This window comes from Euphorbia lathyris, chromosome 8, assembly GCF_963576675.1.
Source record: "Euphorbia lathyris chromosome 8, ddEupLath1.1, whole genome shotgun sequence".
Lineage (NCBI taxonomy): Eukaryota > Viridiplantae > Streptophyta > Magnoliopsida > Malpighiales > Euphorbiaceae > Euphorbia > Euphorbia lathyris.
The window spans coordinates 48,899,855-48,913,975 of NC_088917.1; positions in this window are offsets into that span (position 1 = coordinate 48,899,855).

Sequence of the window (14,121 nt, forward strand, 5' to 3'; positions counted from 1 at the left end):
CCCAGTGCTATGCAAAATGTTTGTCACCACGTTAGGAGGTCCTGCTTATGGCTGGTTCCAATCTCTACCTCTTGGCTCGATAGACAGTTGGGACCAACTAAGCAGAGAATTTTGTGCTAAATTCGCCGGCTGTATCCCTCTAGTGGTCAAGTCAAGGAAGCTTTTTGAATTAAAGAAGAAGGCGAACGAATCCCTTCGAGAGTATGTAAACTCTTTCAACAAATTGTGTATACAAATTGTTGATGTGGATATCTCCATGGCAGTGGAATCTCTGGTAAAAAACACCACTTGTAAGAGTTTACAGGAGGATCTAATTCGAAAAAAGCCCAGCAGCATGGCAGAATTGATGGAGCGCTGCAAAGACTTTATGGAGGTAGATGACATTCGCCGTGAATCATCATCTCCGCCTAGAAGAGACAAAAGTGAATCTCGCCATCGGGATAGAGAAAAGGACAAGCACCAGGATTCCTCCTCTAGAAGCCGGCGAAGGGGTTCTAAGAACAAATCGGCATTTGTCACTTCCTTCACACCTCTCAATGCTTCTAAAAGTGAAGTGCTTATGTGGATCGAGAATAGTCAACACAAACGGAGCATTTCATACCCCGAACCAAAAGGGGGGGAGTACACCAATACTGGTAAAAATCCTAAAAATTATTGTAAATATCACAGGAAAAATGGTCACGACACAGATGCATGCTGGGAGTTAGCTCGGGAAATAGAGCGTCTCATTGAGAGGGGCAAATTGGATCGGTTCATCCAAAATGATGGCAAGAAGGGAGATGGTGATAAACCCAGAGATGACCCAAAGAAGAAAGGAAAGGGGACCATCAATGTCATAGCAGGCGGACCTGGGTACCAACCAGTACTGAAAAAGGCAAAGACCACTGCTCTTGACAAGGCATCGTTGAATCGCCCCTTTGCAGATGTCGGTCCAGAGATCTCTCCTCATGCAGATGCTTTGGTCATTACTATGATGGTGGAAGGCTGGGAGATGAAAAGAGTGATGATCGATACTGGGAGCTCGTGTAATGTCATCACAAGAGGAGCTTTCGCTAAACTCATGGTTGATCCAATCCAAGTGGAACCAACCATAGTAGATATCCTGGGAGTGACAGGACATACTGTCCAGACAAAAGGCCAGGTAACATTGGATTGTGAGTTAGCAGATGAGGATCAGGTCTAGAAAGGCGAGCTGGAATTTTCTATCTTGGATGGTCAGTTGGCCTACAATATTATCCTCGGACGGCCCTTTATCTCCGAAGCAGCAGCCCTTATCTCCATACGCCACTTAACTCTTTACATCCCCACGGCCAATGGAGGTGTAATGATCAGAGGGAGCCAAAAGGTGGCTCAGGAGACGTATTCCGCATCACTAATGATTCGCCTCCAATCTAAAGACGAAGACGAAGAGGAGCTCGTCACAATGGCCTTGGGCGAGACAGAAATGTACCTCATGGCGGATGAGAAGCAGGTGCGAATGGCTAAAGGGCTCAAAGGTGAAGTTAAAGAAGCAATCACCAAGGTTCTCCATGAAGCAGAAGACGTCTTTGCATGGAAAGATGAGATCCTCCCAGGGATCAGTCCAGACGTGATCACTCACAAACTTAACATTGACAAAGATGCAGTTCCCGTAGCTCAGAAACGGAGAAACCATGGCCTTGAAAGGCAGAAGGTAATAGAGGAAGAGATCACCAAGCTCCAACGGGCGGACGCCATTGAAGAGGTACTTTATACACAATGGTTGGCGAACATCGTTCTGGTGAAAAAGGCAGGCGGATCCTACCGCATGTGTATTGACTTTACGGATCTCAACAAGGCTTGTCCCAAAGACAAATATCCTTTGCCCTGTATTGACATACTCGTAGATGGAACCGCCGGACATGCTATGTACTCCTTTACAGACGTAAAGTCGAGTTATCATCAAATCCCCATGGAGCCTTCAGATAGAATCAAGACCTCGTTCGTGACTCACCAAGCCACTTATTGCTTCAAGGTCATGCCCTTTGGGCTTAAGAACGCAGGTGCCACCTATCAACGGATGATGAACAAAATATTCGCGAAAAGCAAAGGTGATAACTATTCTGTCTATGTGGATGATATGATCATCAAAAGCACCACTGTGGAAAAACATGTAGATGATGTAAGGGAGGTACTGGCCGTACTCTGACGCCACAATATTAAGCTGAATTCGGAAAAATGTACCTTTGGTGCGACATATGGAAAGTTCTTGGGATTCATGATTAGCGAGAAAGGAGTGAGCCCGAATCCTGACAAGGTTAAGGATGTTCTGGAAATGCAAGCACCACGGAACATCAGGGAAGTGCAACGCCTTAACGGGCGGATCGTGGCCTTGGGCAGGTTTATCTCCTGTTTAGCTCGTAGGTGTCAGCCCTTTTATGAAGTCATCAAGAAGCAAAAGGCATTCGAGTGGAATGAGGATTGTGAAAAAGCTTTCGAAGGAATTAAACGGTTTCTCTCAGAACCGCCCATGATGAGCCGACCCTTAAAAGGTGAGAATCTCTACATGTATGTCTCGGTCACAGATAAAGCTGTATGCACAATCATGATAAGAGAAGAGGATGGCCATCAGTATCCAATCTATTACGTGAGCAAAGTATTGAAGGATGCTGAAACCAGGTATTCTAAACTTGATAAAATGGCTCTGGCCGTTGTCACCACGGCAATCCGCCTTAGGCCATACTTCCAGGCCCACACTGTCATAGTTCGCACGAATATACCTATGAGAAAAGTATTGCAAAAGCCGAACACTTCGGGGAGATTGATGGAATGGGCAATTCGCCTGGGAGAGTTTGATGTGCGATATGAGAGCAGGTCCGCCTTGAAGAGTCAGGTCTTGGCAGACTTTGTGAATGAATTCACCAAAGAAGGGGTGAATCTCCCTAAATCTCCAGAAGAGGAGTGGACGATGTACATGGATGGAACTTCCTCGGCAGATGGAGCTGGTATAGGTATCGTGATCAAGGGCCCCCAATACATAAAACTACGGTACGCAGCAAAGTTGGATTTCCATGCAACCAACAATGCCGCAGAATATGAGGCTCTAATATTGGGGTTGCGCCTGCTAAAAGAAATCACTCCCGAGCGGATCGTGATCTATAGTGACTCCAAGTTGATGGTCAATCAAGTGATAAAAAATTACGAAGTAAAGGATGATGTTTTGGCCAAATACGTGGCCGAGGTTAAAAAATTGTTGGATCACCTCGAAGCTAAAGAAACTAAATGGGAATTGATCCGCAAAGCAGATCACCTAGCAAAAATGGCTTCCAGCGAAGAGAACTGGACAGATCCGCAATGTCCGTTCGAGGTAAAAACTACTCCGGCCTTCGCCTCCGAAGAAGTATCCCTACTCACAACAGTAGAGGATGATTGGCGGACAGTCATTCGCCAGTATTTGTCAGATGGAGCTCTACCCATCGATAAAGAGGAGGCTCGGCGGATCGTCAGGAAAGCGGCCTATTTCTCCATAATCAACGATTGCCTCTACAGAAAGTCTTTTAGCCATCCTTGGTTAAAATGTATTCTGCCAGAAGAGGGAGAACAAGTGCTCAAGGAGTTGCACGAGGGATCATGTGGGGCCCATGAGGCATCCGCCTCCATCTTAAAGAAATCCAGGTTAGCAGGATTTTATTGGCCCACTGCCGAGCTTGATGCAGAAAAATTGGTGGAATCTTGCCATAGTTGTCAGATTCATGTGAATGAATCACACACGCCAAACATCTCCAGAGGCCCATCATTGAAGGGCGACCCTTTGCCCTTTGGGGAATTGACATCGTTGGACCATTTCCCCCTACTTGTAGACAAAGAAGGTATGTGGTAGTGGCAGTAGATCACTTCACCAAGTGGGTAGAAGCCGAAGCTGTCTCCTCCATCACTGCTGAACGAATGGTGGAATTTGTTAAAGACAATATCGTGGGAAGATATGGCGTACCTCACACAATCATCACTGATAATGGAACGCAATTCAACTGCGGCGAGTTCAAAACTTTCTGTGAGAAATTGGGCATTTTGAACAGATTCGCCTCCGTTTATTATCCTCAATCCAACGGTATGACTAAAGTTACGAATCAGACGATCGTAAAAGGAATAAAGAAGAGATTGGGGGAGCACGATAAGAAGTGGGCAGATCAGTTGACGAGCGTCTTATGGGCGTATCGCACCACTCCTAGAACGGCCACAGGAGAAACACCATTCGCCCTCTCTCATGGTGTAGAAGCTGTAATCTCGGTTGAAATACTGGTCCCAAGTGATAGAGTTGCATTCTATTGCGAGGAGGACAACATCCGCAGATTAAAAGAAAGTCTTGATTAAGTGGAAGATCGAAGAGACAAGGCTTATGTACGTATGGCGGCATACAAGCAGCGGATCACCGCTTATCATGACAAAAACGCCAAACTTGTAGAATTGAATGTGGGAGATCTCGTGCTTCGCAAAGCTGACAAAATCCAGTCTCGAAAAGGGAAGGGCAAGCTAGGGCTCACCTGGACAGGTCCATACAAAATAGTGGACAAGATTGGGTTTGCCACATTTAAGATTCAAGACATGGAGGGGAATACATTGCCACGCATGTGGAACCTCCAAAATCTCCGCAAATATTTTGTCAGAAAATAAAGTGTACATACGGTCTTGAGTACTCTTTTTCCTTTAGTAAGCTTTTTTCCCATGTGGTTTTTCTTATTAAAGGTTTTAACGAGGCTCACATGTAAGACCTGCTTGCTGTAATAAAGCATTTCTCCTATCAATAAACATCAATTGTTCTATTATCTATGTTCTTTTTAAAGTTTTTATTGCAGCAATATCAATATTCCAGTCTTAAAAAGAAGGGGGGCATCCAACGCTCTCCACACTACAAAAGTACTGCTATCTCATGGCTACTTTTTCTCCTCAAAGATAGGAGAACAAATCTCATGGGCAGATCCATCTCTAGAGGATCCCCATTCGAGATAGAGTTAAAACGATCCTTGGACGCAAGGTCTTTACACTCTCTTACTCCCTTCCCGAAGAAGGGTCCACAAAGTCCTCTAGGCGAATCACTTCACCTCAAAGATAGGTCGCAAGATGATCCCTGAAGGCAGCTTTACTTCCTCTAAGGGAATAAAACAGCTTCAAACCTTCACACAGGTTCGCACAATGGAGTATGGTTGGCCACCTACTCCAAAATAAATCCTAGACGCTTATATATCTACTTACGCAGACGTAAAGGTAAAATAAATAGCTACCATAAGGATTAAACAAACTGTACTTAAAAAGTTTTACAAACAAAATAAAACATCAAGTAACCACAGGAGCATCCTCCTTAACATTCTTCTCGCCGGAAGCACCTGCTTGAGAAGCTTCCTTCTCGACAGCCTCGGATACGCCCGCCAAGGAGACTTCCTTTTCCACGGAAGGTGTTTCCCCAGGAAGAAAGGTGCCATCGGTTATCAGCTCCTCACCAGATTTCGGAGGCACTTCCTCGAGATCCACTAGCTGGACGTTGGTGGCAGGTTTGCTTTCTTCAACAGGTCCCTTCATCCATTCCCGAACACGATCCCGAATGTAGTCTTTGACATTTGGAGTTTCGCGATATTTAACAACTACATTCGGATCGGGAACGGCGAATTCCGGATCCGTAAAATCGATCTCAGGATATTCCAATTGGAAGTACGCCATAAGCCATTCACCATAGAAGAAGGCTTGCTCTCCATCCATAAATTCGGCATCCGCTAAAGCTTCTTCATGCTCCTTAGCATCCGCTTCAATCTTCTCCCTCAACTGCCGAATCTCAGCATCCTTACGGGCGGATTTGGCATCTTTAAGAGCAAGAGCTGATTCGGCATTCGCCTTCGCCTCCGCAGCTTCTTTTTCCAACCTTTCTATGGTGGCCTTATCCGCCACCCCTTGAAGAAGCTCAGCCTCTGCGACTCGTAAGCGAGTATACGCCTACGAAAGCAAACAAAAGCTTAGTCGATATTTATCCCCAAAAGAAATTGCCTAAAAATCAAACGTATGGTTAAGAAAGCACTTACGGACAGAAGCTCCTTTTTCCCAAGTTGGATGTTGGCAGCTCCTGAGATTAGAGTTTGACTCTCTCGAACCCTGCCTAATTGCCCAAGAGCTTCATCCAGATCGTTGATTACCGACTCATTCTCCAGGGATCCCTCATCTCCATATTTAGCAGCCCAATAACCGCCCAAATCAGGTCTCGCCATCTACACCATAATCTCCAGGTCAAAACCTAAAATTAAAATGTAGAAAGGAAAAACAAGTAGAGCAATTTACCTGTTCCTTGTTCGACGAAAGTATGGCGGATCTCAATGCATCGGCCATCAACTTTTGCCCGACCGGAGCAGTGTATCTCTTCTTCTTCTGCGGCGGATCAATTGCTGGATCCGCAACACGCTTTCCTACATTCTTTTGAGGCTCCATTGCCTGCGCCTTCCTACGGGCCTCCTCCTCCTTCATCTTCTTACGCATCTCTACAAGAGCGTGATTGGCCTTAGATACACCCATGTCCAAGAAGAACAATCAAATAATCAAGGTTTAAAGAAAATTAAAGTTACCTTGATCAAATTGAGCAATCTTGGAGTAAGTGAACTTGTCTCCATCTCGGCGAATCAAGGGAATGTCGTTCATCATAAAGTCTAAAGCATCGGCATATGTCCAAGCATTCGCCTTAACGCTCTTCATGAGATCCGCCACAGCCTCATCGCTACCCGTCATTATTCGCATGTCACCCGCCATGTGTAGAGGTTTGGCATTCCAATATGATGGAAAGCCTAACGGCTCATTCTCCTTGATCTTCAAATAAAAGAACCTCTCGTCCTAGGAGTGGACATTCGACATCTTGCCACTAAATGGCGAATAAACTCCAAATTTGGCAAAGGTAAAAAATGACTCAGACTTCCGTTTAGAGGGTTTATGAAAGGTTCGGAAGACGCGAGGTGTACACACTACACCTAGATTTGAAGCTAAGTAGCAATCCAGAGCCAAATCTAACCAGCCATTAGGGTGCAACTGACAGGCAGTGATATCAAAATAAGCAAGGATATCCGCCATCATCTTTGGGAGAGGTAGACGAAACCCCCTCTCTACATGACTACAATACACGGATAGATATCCGCGTGGCGGATAGGCTGGTCGCTGATGGGCATCCGCCAGTTGAGTTTCATAATTTTTAATCCACGGAAAGCGATCCGCCAGGCTCGCTAGATCCGCAGAGCTCATACGAGATGAGGTGGACTCGGCACGAGGTCTCTTTTGCCTAGGAGGAACTGACGAAGAAGCCTCCATCTCTAAGTATGACCTAAAACCGGTGGCCGGAATACAGCGGGTAATGACGACGGGATGGTTTTGAACCTCGCCGGAATGAGTTCGACGTGTATTACACGCCGAGGCACGCAACTCAGCTAAATTACAACTAACGGAATCCTCAAAAGAAGAGGAATTCTTTGAGGAAGAAGAAGTCCAGCTAAAAATGGGTTCGGAAGATGAGGTTAAATCAAAAAGCTCGGACGTAGATTCAGAAGAGGAAGAGGAACTCCTAAACATTCAGAAAAAATAGAATGGGAAAGATGAACTTACATGTAAGCGAAAGCTTTGAAGGAACTCTGAAACTCTTAGAAAAAGCTTCAAGCAACGAAAAAGTAAATGAAGACGAAATGGGGAAGAGAGAGAAAGAGAAGGAAGAAGAAGACGTCTTTTCTTTCCTTGGACAGTGCGCCCGTTACACGTGTCACTCTGCGATTGGCATCGAATAGAGTGCTCATTAATGCAGGTAGTCATGACGGCGCGCAGAAGCCCTAAAGGACTTTAAGGGAACTTTGGGGGGGGGGGGGGGCTTCTGATAACATTGAGATATTATCCCAATGACCAAAAGGGATATTCACCTAAAGAACGCCGCGTATTGATCCTCCAAAGAGATCCGACTGGCGGATCACCAAGGTCCCATCAAAAGAGACCCGCCAGCGAACCTATGAGGCGAATCTCCTTGAACACTCATTCGCCATTAGAACGGCTGGGCTGACCCGACCATAAAGACCATTAATGAGCCATCAATTGGCTAACCGCCGGCTTAAAGGTAACTTGTAACCGCCATTAATGGAACATTAATGGAGACTTTCTAGTTACTGAAAGTTACAAGTTTCTAGCTATATATAGCCTACGTCTCAGGCTATCAAGGTACACATTCATTCTTACCATTTGTCAATTCAGTTTGCCATCTTGTTCTTCCTTATTGACTTTGGCATCGGAGCTTCCCCCCGTCGAACCCAACGACGCCCCCACAGGGACGGAAGTTAATCAGAATTTCTTCGCGTGTCATCATTGTTCAATAGTTATTAATGATTATACCATATTGGTATGTAATATATATGAAAAGTCAGATTGTTCAGAAACATTTCTGAAATGAATACAGATTTATTAAAAATAATGACAAATTCATGTTAAAATTATACTATTTCATTTAAACTGAGATTTGGATGTATTCATATAACTTGTATGGTTAACGTATTTTAAGCAAAAAGAATCAAGAATCAAACTTGATAGTTTTATTAAAATTAAAAGAACACATATACATAAAATCACAAAGAACATATATATGTAAAAATGAAAACAAACCTATGTACAAACTATACACACAGAAAGTAAAATAAAACAAAATAAAGTAAACTAATTTGTCATCCCTTTGAATTGGGATACGCATAGCCCGAATAACGATCAATCTTTGCTTGCACGAAGATCTGTCTTTCTTCCGCAGAAAGAAATCATGGGCCAACTCGGAAAATTCTCTTGACAAATCCCTCAGGAATTCATAGTCAATGATAGGGAATGGTTCTTTATCAGTCCATGGAACCGAAATAATGTGTTTGGTTCCTAAAATAATTTCACATAGTATATTCCCGTATCCAATTGTTCTTTCCATGGAACATGAAGCGGCAACTAATCCCTCCATTAAGATTTTTTAGGAATGAATGGTGTTTGCCTTGAAATATGTCTCCTAACATATATATTCCTTCATCATGAATAGAAATAAGAAATGGTTCTCCAAACTCAGAAGCTATACATTCCTTTATCATGTTTGGTGAATAAAGAAAAAAAAATGTGTCTGTAACTTTTTGGAAAATTTTGAATAATATGGAGAAGAATATCAGATTTTAAAGAGATGAAAAGTATGGAAATCTGATCTTCTCGAATTATTTATAATGATGTTAGGATGAATTAATGTGTCTGTTGGTGGCGAAAAGGTGCAAATTCACACCATTTGAACATGAAGAAACTTAATTGTTCAAAATTTTCAGAAATGGTGCATGAACTGAAGAAGAAAGAAGAGATACAAGTCTAATATACGCCCGTGTCGCGACCGTGAATGGCGATTCTCGGTCGCGAAAAATATTTTTTTTATTTTTTATTTGGTTTCGCTGAAGTTTCCGAGAATTTCGATTCTCGGTAAGTTCAGAAATTTTGTTTTTCTCTTCCGTTCCCTTGAAATTTTGAAATCCTGAATTCTTAATTGAGAATTCACATTCTCAGTAAGTTCAGAAATTTATAAGGCAGAGAAAGTAAAATTCTCAACTGAGAATTCACATTCTCAGTAAGTTCAGAAATTTATAAGACAGAGAAAGTAAAATTCTCAACTGAGAATTCACATTCTCAGTAAGTTCAGAAATTTTCTTATTCTACTCGTGAAAACCTAAACTTAAAATCTCAACTGAGATTTCTGGATTCTCAACTGAGATTCCTAAAATTTTAGTAAACACAATAAAAGTTTCTGCAAAACATTTAGAAACATGACTTTAAAAAAAATTTATTAGATAAAACTTGTTTATACACAAATCAAACTTATGAAATAAAAATAAAACAAAAATAAATTAAACTAAAAACAAATAAACATAAAAATTATGAACAAGGGATAAGAAGAATGAAAATCTAAACGTAAAAACTAAGCGAATTAATTTTCAAAGAACTTGTTCACAAATTCAATTGCTTGAATTTGAGCTCATTCATATTCAAAATATTTTTATTAACTAAATATGGCCTTGTTCATTTTAACTTATCTGGAAATAATTTCAATTTGGAATAAAAAAAGTAGAACTGTATTCCAAACTTTGAAATTATATTTTTTCTTTTTTTTTTAGCATTTTTTTAAGCGCTTTATTTTTTAGCGTTTTCTCAATTTAAGAATCTAGTGATTTCGGTTGAATGTTCGAACTTCAGGTTCAGGCCTCGAACAAAAAACTACGCACATGAACTGAAACTTTCAAAACTATATTAAAAACATACAATTCCTTCATAGCGCATAAGGTAATTTCATCCTACTTCTGATATATCTTGTCTGAGAAGATGTAGGCGTTTAAGGTAGTGATAAAAACGGAAATTATTTGGGTTTAGTGTAGGAATTGAATAATTTTCTTAACAAAGAGATATGACGTTTTGGTGAAGGATTTAGTGTATAGAAAAGAGGTAAATGTGTTTGGGAAGAGGTAAATTTTCTGAAAAAATCATCTGTCACGTCTGACATCCTGTTTCATAAAATTTTCTTTTCCTTTTGATGTAACTGCAGGCTTAATTTCTTTTCTGTAGACTCCTTCTGTGAATTTCATTGATAATCAAATCTTCAGGTTATCTTTGAAAAAACTTGAATTTTTTATCTGCAAACATCTAATTGCAAACGTTAAATAACAACGAGGATTTAGTCCTAGTGACCATCCTCAAAATAAAAAAAAACTATAAAAATAAATAAATACATATATTATAAACCAAGGTTCGAAATAAAACATGAAAAATCTAAATTTTTGTTAAAAATTTTGGCGTTCCCCGGCAACGGCACCAAAAACTTGTTGAGCGATTTTCGCAAGTGCAAGGTATACGCTTGTAGTAATAAAAGATATCGATCCCACAGGGAACGTTTTTTAACAAAAACTTATTTTGAATTGGTTAAATATACTTTTAAGATTTATAATATGGAAAATCGTTAAATCGGATTTGGTTTTGAAATTGCTAGAATGAGAATTAGATTAGAGTATAAAGATGTTAGAAAATACTTCTGATTTAGGAATGAATTTACAAAACAGGATTGTTTAGTTCTTTAGAAAAGTAAACAAGTGTATTCGTTTGCATTAAGCAAAGAAAGCAACTTTAAACTTTGTATAAATTATAACGATGAAATAAATGACGAAACCTCTAATTTTTAGGCTTTGAACTGTAGTCAATCCTCCTACGGTCGGGTTAGATCGCTACCTTAACCAAATTAAAACTCTTCCGAGATAATAATTTGTCTAAGTGTTCAACAAAGTTTCCTTGTAAAGATTTTGAATTAAACTACGTTTTAATGAAAACACCGGCAATCCACTTCGGATCCTTTACCAAATTGCTGCATGAAAATCTATCGAATATAACGGACTTTATTAGATGAAATATAAATTTGATACAAGTTTACAGAGAACAAGAAGCATGAAAACATTCGACGACTTGCAAGTGAACGGGTTGTCAATCCTTTCCTTGGGTTTCGTTAGAGTTTGTCAGACTCAGGGGCGGATTCTCTACTCAATCTTCTCGCTGAATCTTCGGAATAGAGACTGGTCTATCTACTACCAAAATGTAAACTAATATGAACAAATCTAAACGCTACTGTGTTTGTTATTATTGAATAAACAATGTGTGTACACCATAATGCTTTTTTACAAAAAAGAACTCTAATCTCTGACTCATTTCTGAGTCAGAGTTTTTGCATAACTCTTGCACTAATATTAAAATCTAACTCTCTCATTATTCATTTCAACTCTCAAATCAACTCTTTATTTATATATGTTGAAGAGTCGTGATTGAAGTGTCGTATCCATTATGGAGAGTCGTGTCCGCTGTGAAGAGACGTTTCTATCCACCCGAGCGAACGCATTTCTTGGATTTTAAACATGTGTTTGTTGTGCTTGCAGAATTTCTGATCTTACCGAGAATAATTAATTCTCGGCCGAGAATGAGGAACTGATTTTTCAGCCTTTGAACGAAAGAGAGAGGCGCCGGACTTTAGCGTGTCGCGACCGAGAATTTGGGATTCTCGGTCGCGGCCCACAAATTCTCTACCGAGAATTTGGATTCTCAACCGAGAATATGAATTTTTCTTCCGTTTCTGACTTCGTTCTTGTCTTCCTCATAATACAAATTGAATGCTAAGATTACGCATTGAATTTCTGGTAGTAGATCCATAATCAAAAAAGTGTTTGTGATTGTTCCAGAAGAAATGAAACAAAAGATAGGGTAGAGCTAGGACAGTTATTGTATGAGGTCTACCCAATGCTAGTGCTGATTTCTTCGTCTTTTATCTCCTAACTTAGGGTTTTTCCTTCGTTTTTGACCTCTTTTAGTTTCTATTTGGATTTTACCAAATATTTAGGTACCTTGCATGAAAGAAACATATTCGAACGTAAAAGTATTCTAAATATATGTAAACAGCACGAATTCATAGCAAAACTGATGTAAATATTAATGATATTTTAGGTATATTTTGGGCTTAACAATTATGTCCAAAAATAATTGTCTCTAGGACCACAAACCAACAAGTTCATCTGATCCTAAACCAACAAGTGGAAGTCGGATGAAGTTCATCTGACTTCCTGGAAAAAGGAAAGTTAGATGAACTTCATCTGATTTCCTTATTGGGAAGCGTAATTGAAACGTCGATGCTTGGGTTATGGAAGGAGTAAAGAAGTCGGACGAACTTTGTCCTATTTTCTTACCGTTTGCAAGTCGGACGAATTTCATTCGACCACACGAATTATTAGAGCACTATTTTGGGCATAATTTTTAATCGGGTCATGATGTCAGAATAATGCTCCAGATAAGCATTACTGAGAGTAAATATTCTTTGTATTTAATGCCAAATCAAGTTTATTAGGCAAACTATTTCTTTTTTATGAATAGACTAAGATTTGAACTCTAAATCTGTAATTTAAACGGGTTGTAGTCGTTAACCATTCAAGTTAATCTTAATTTTAAGCATTTAAATTTTGCATTACTTATCTTAAGTCATTAGCTTGAAATCTATACTTTATAGAGATAAGTAAAAGGCTAACACCAAGAAATTTTCATCTTCTTCATCTATGTTTTGGTGTTTCTTTTGGCTTTTAGTCGTACGATAAGCTAATTCTTTGTTTTGTTTTGCTTTTTCTTTATTGAATAATTTTTTTATTGATATACTATAGTTTTTTGTTTTTTCTCCATTTATTTATAGTATGTTTCCCTATATGTGTGTTTGTTATATGACTGTTTTGCTTTTTCTTTATTGAATAATTTTTTTGGTTTATATACTACAGTTTTTTGTTTTTTCTTCATTTATTTGTAGTATGTTTCCCTATATGGGTGTTTGGTATATGTCTTCTTATATAAGTGTTACCATGTTTATACTATATATAATTACGGAAGCAGAGAGAAATGAGAAGAAGTGTTTTAGAGGTCTTTTTGATGAGTTGTCAACGTAGTAAAAAATCAAATTAAAAATATTTAATTAATTAAAAATAAATATTTAATTAATTAAAAATAACAAACTTATATTTATAATATATTAAATAATTACTAGCCTATTAATTAAAATAATAAAAGAAAACAAGAGTTACGGGAAGATGAAAAAACACAAAGCAAAGGAAATCCAAAAGTCACAAATAAACTTCTATATAAAGCATGATAGATAATATTCCACCATTATATTCATTGGTCACGATAGATAGTATTATATTTCTGAAGGTAAATATTCGATTTTTTTCATATGTTGTAGTTATTTTGTTCTCAATTATGTTGTTGTTTTATTTTTATTAAACAATAGTTGTTATAGTTTCATCTTTCAGATTCATTTCTGTTGTTACTCAGGTTCTATACCTCTCGCTATCTTATCCATGTTTTCTTTTTTATTTGTCTTCTTTTCCAAACTGATAGCTTCAATTGAAGAAATCCGGAAAACACAAAAGTGTCAAAAATTACAAGAAATTCTTATGTTTCTCAAGGTAATTATTCGATTTTTCTTCATATGTTGTAGTTATTTTTGTTCTCAATTGTGTTGTTGTTTTCTTTTTTATTAAACAATAGTTGTTATAGTTTCATTTTTCAGAGATGAAATCTCATTTCTGTCGTTAC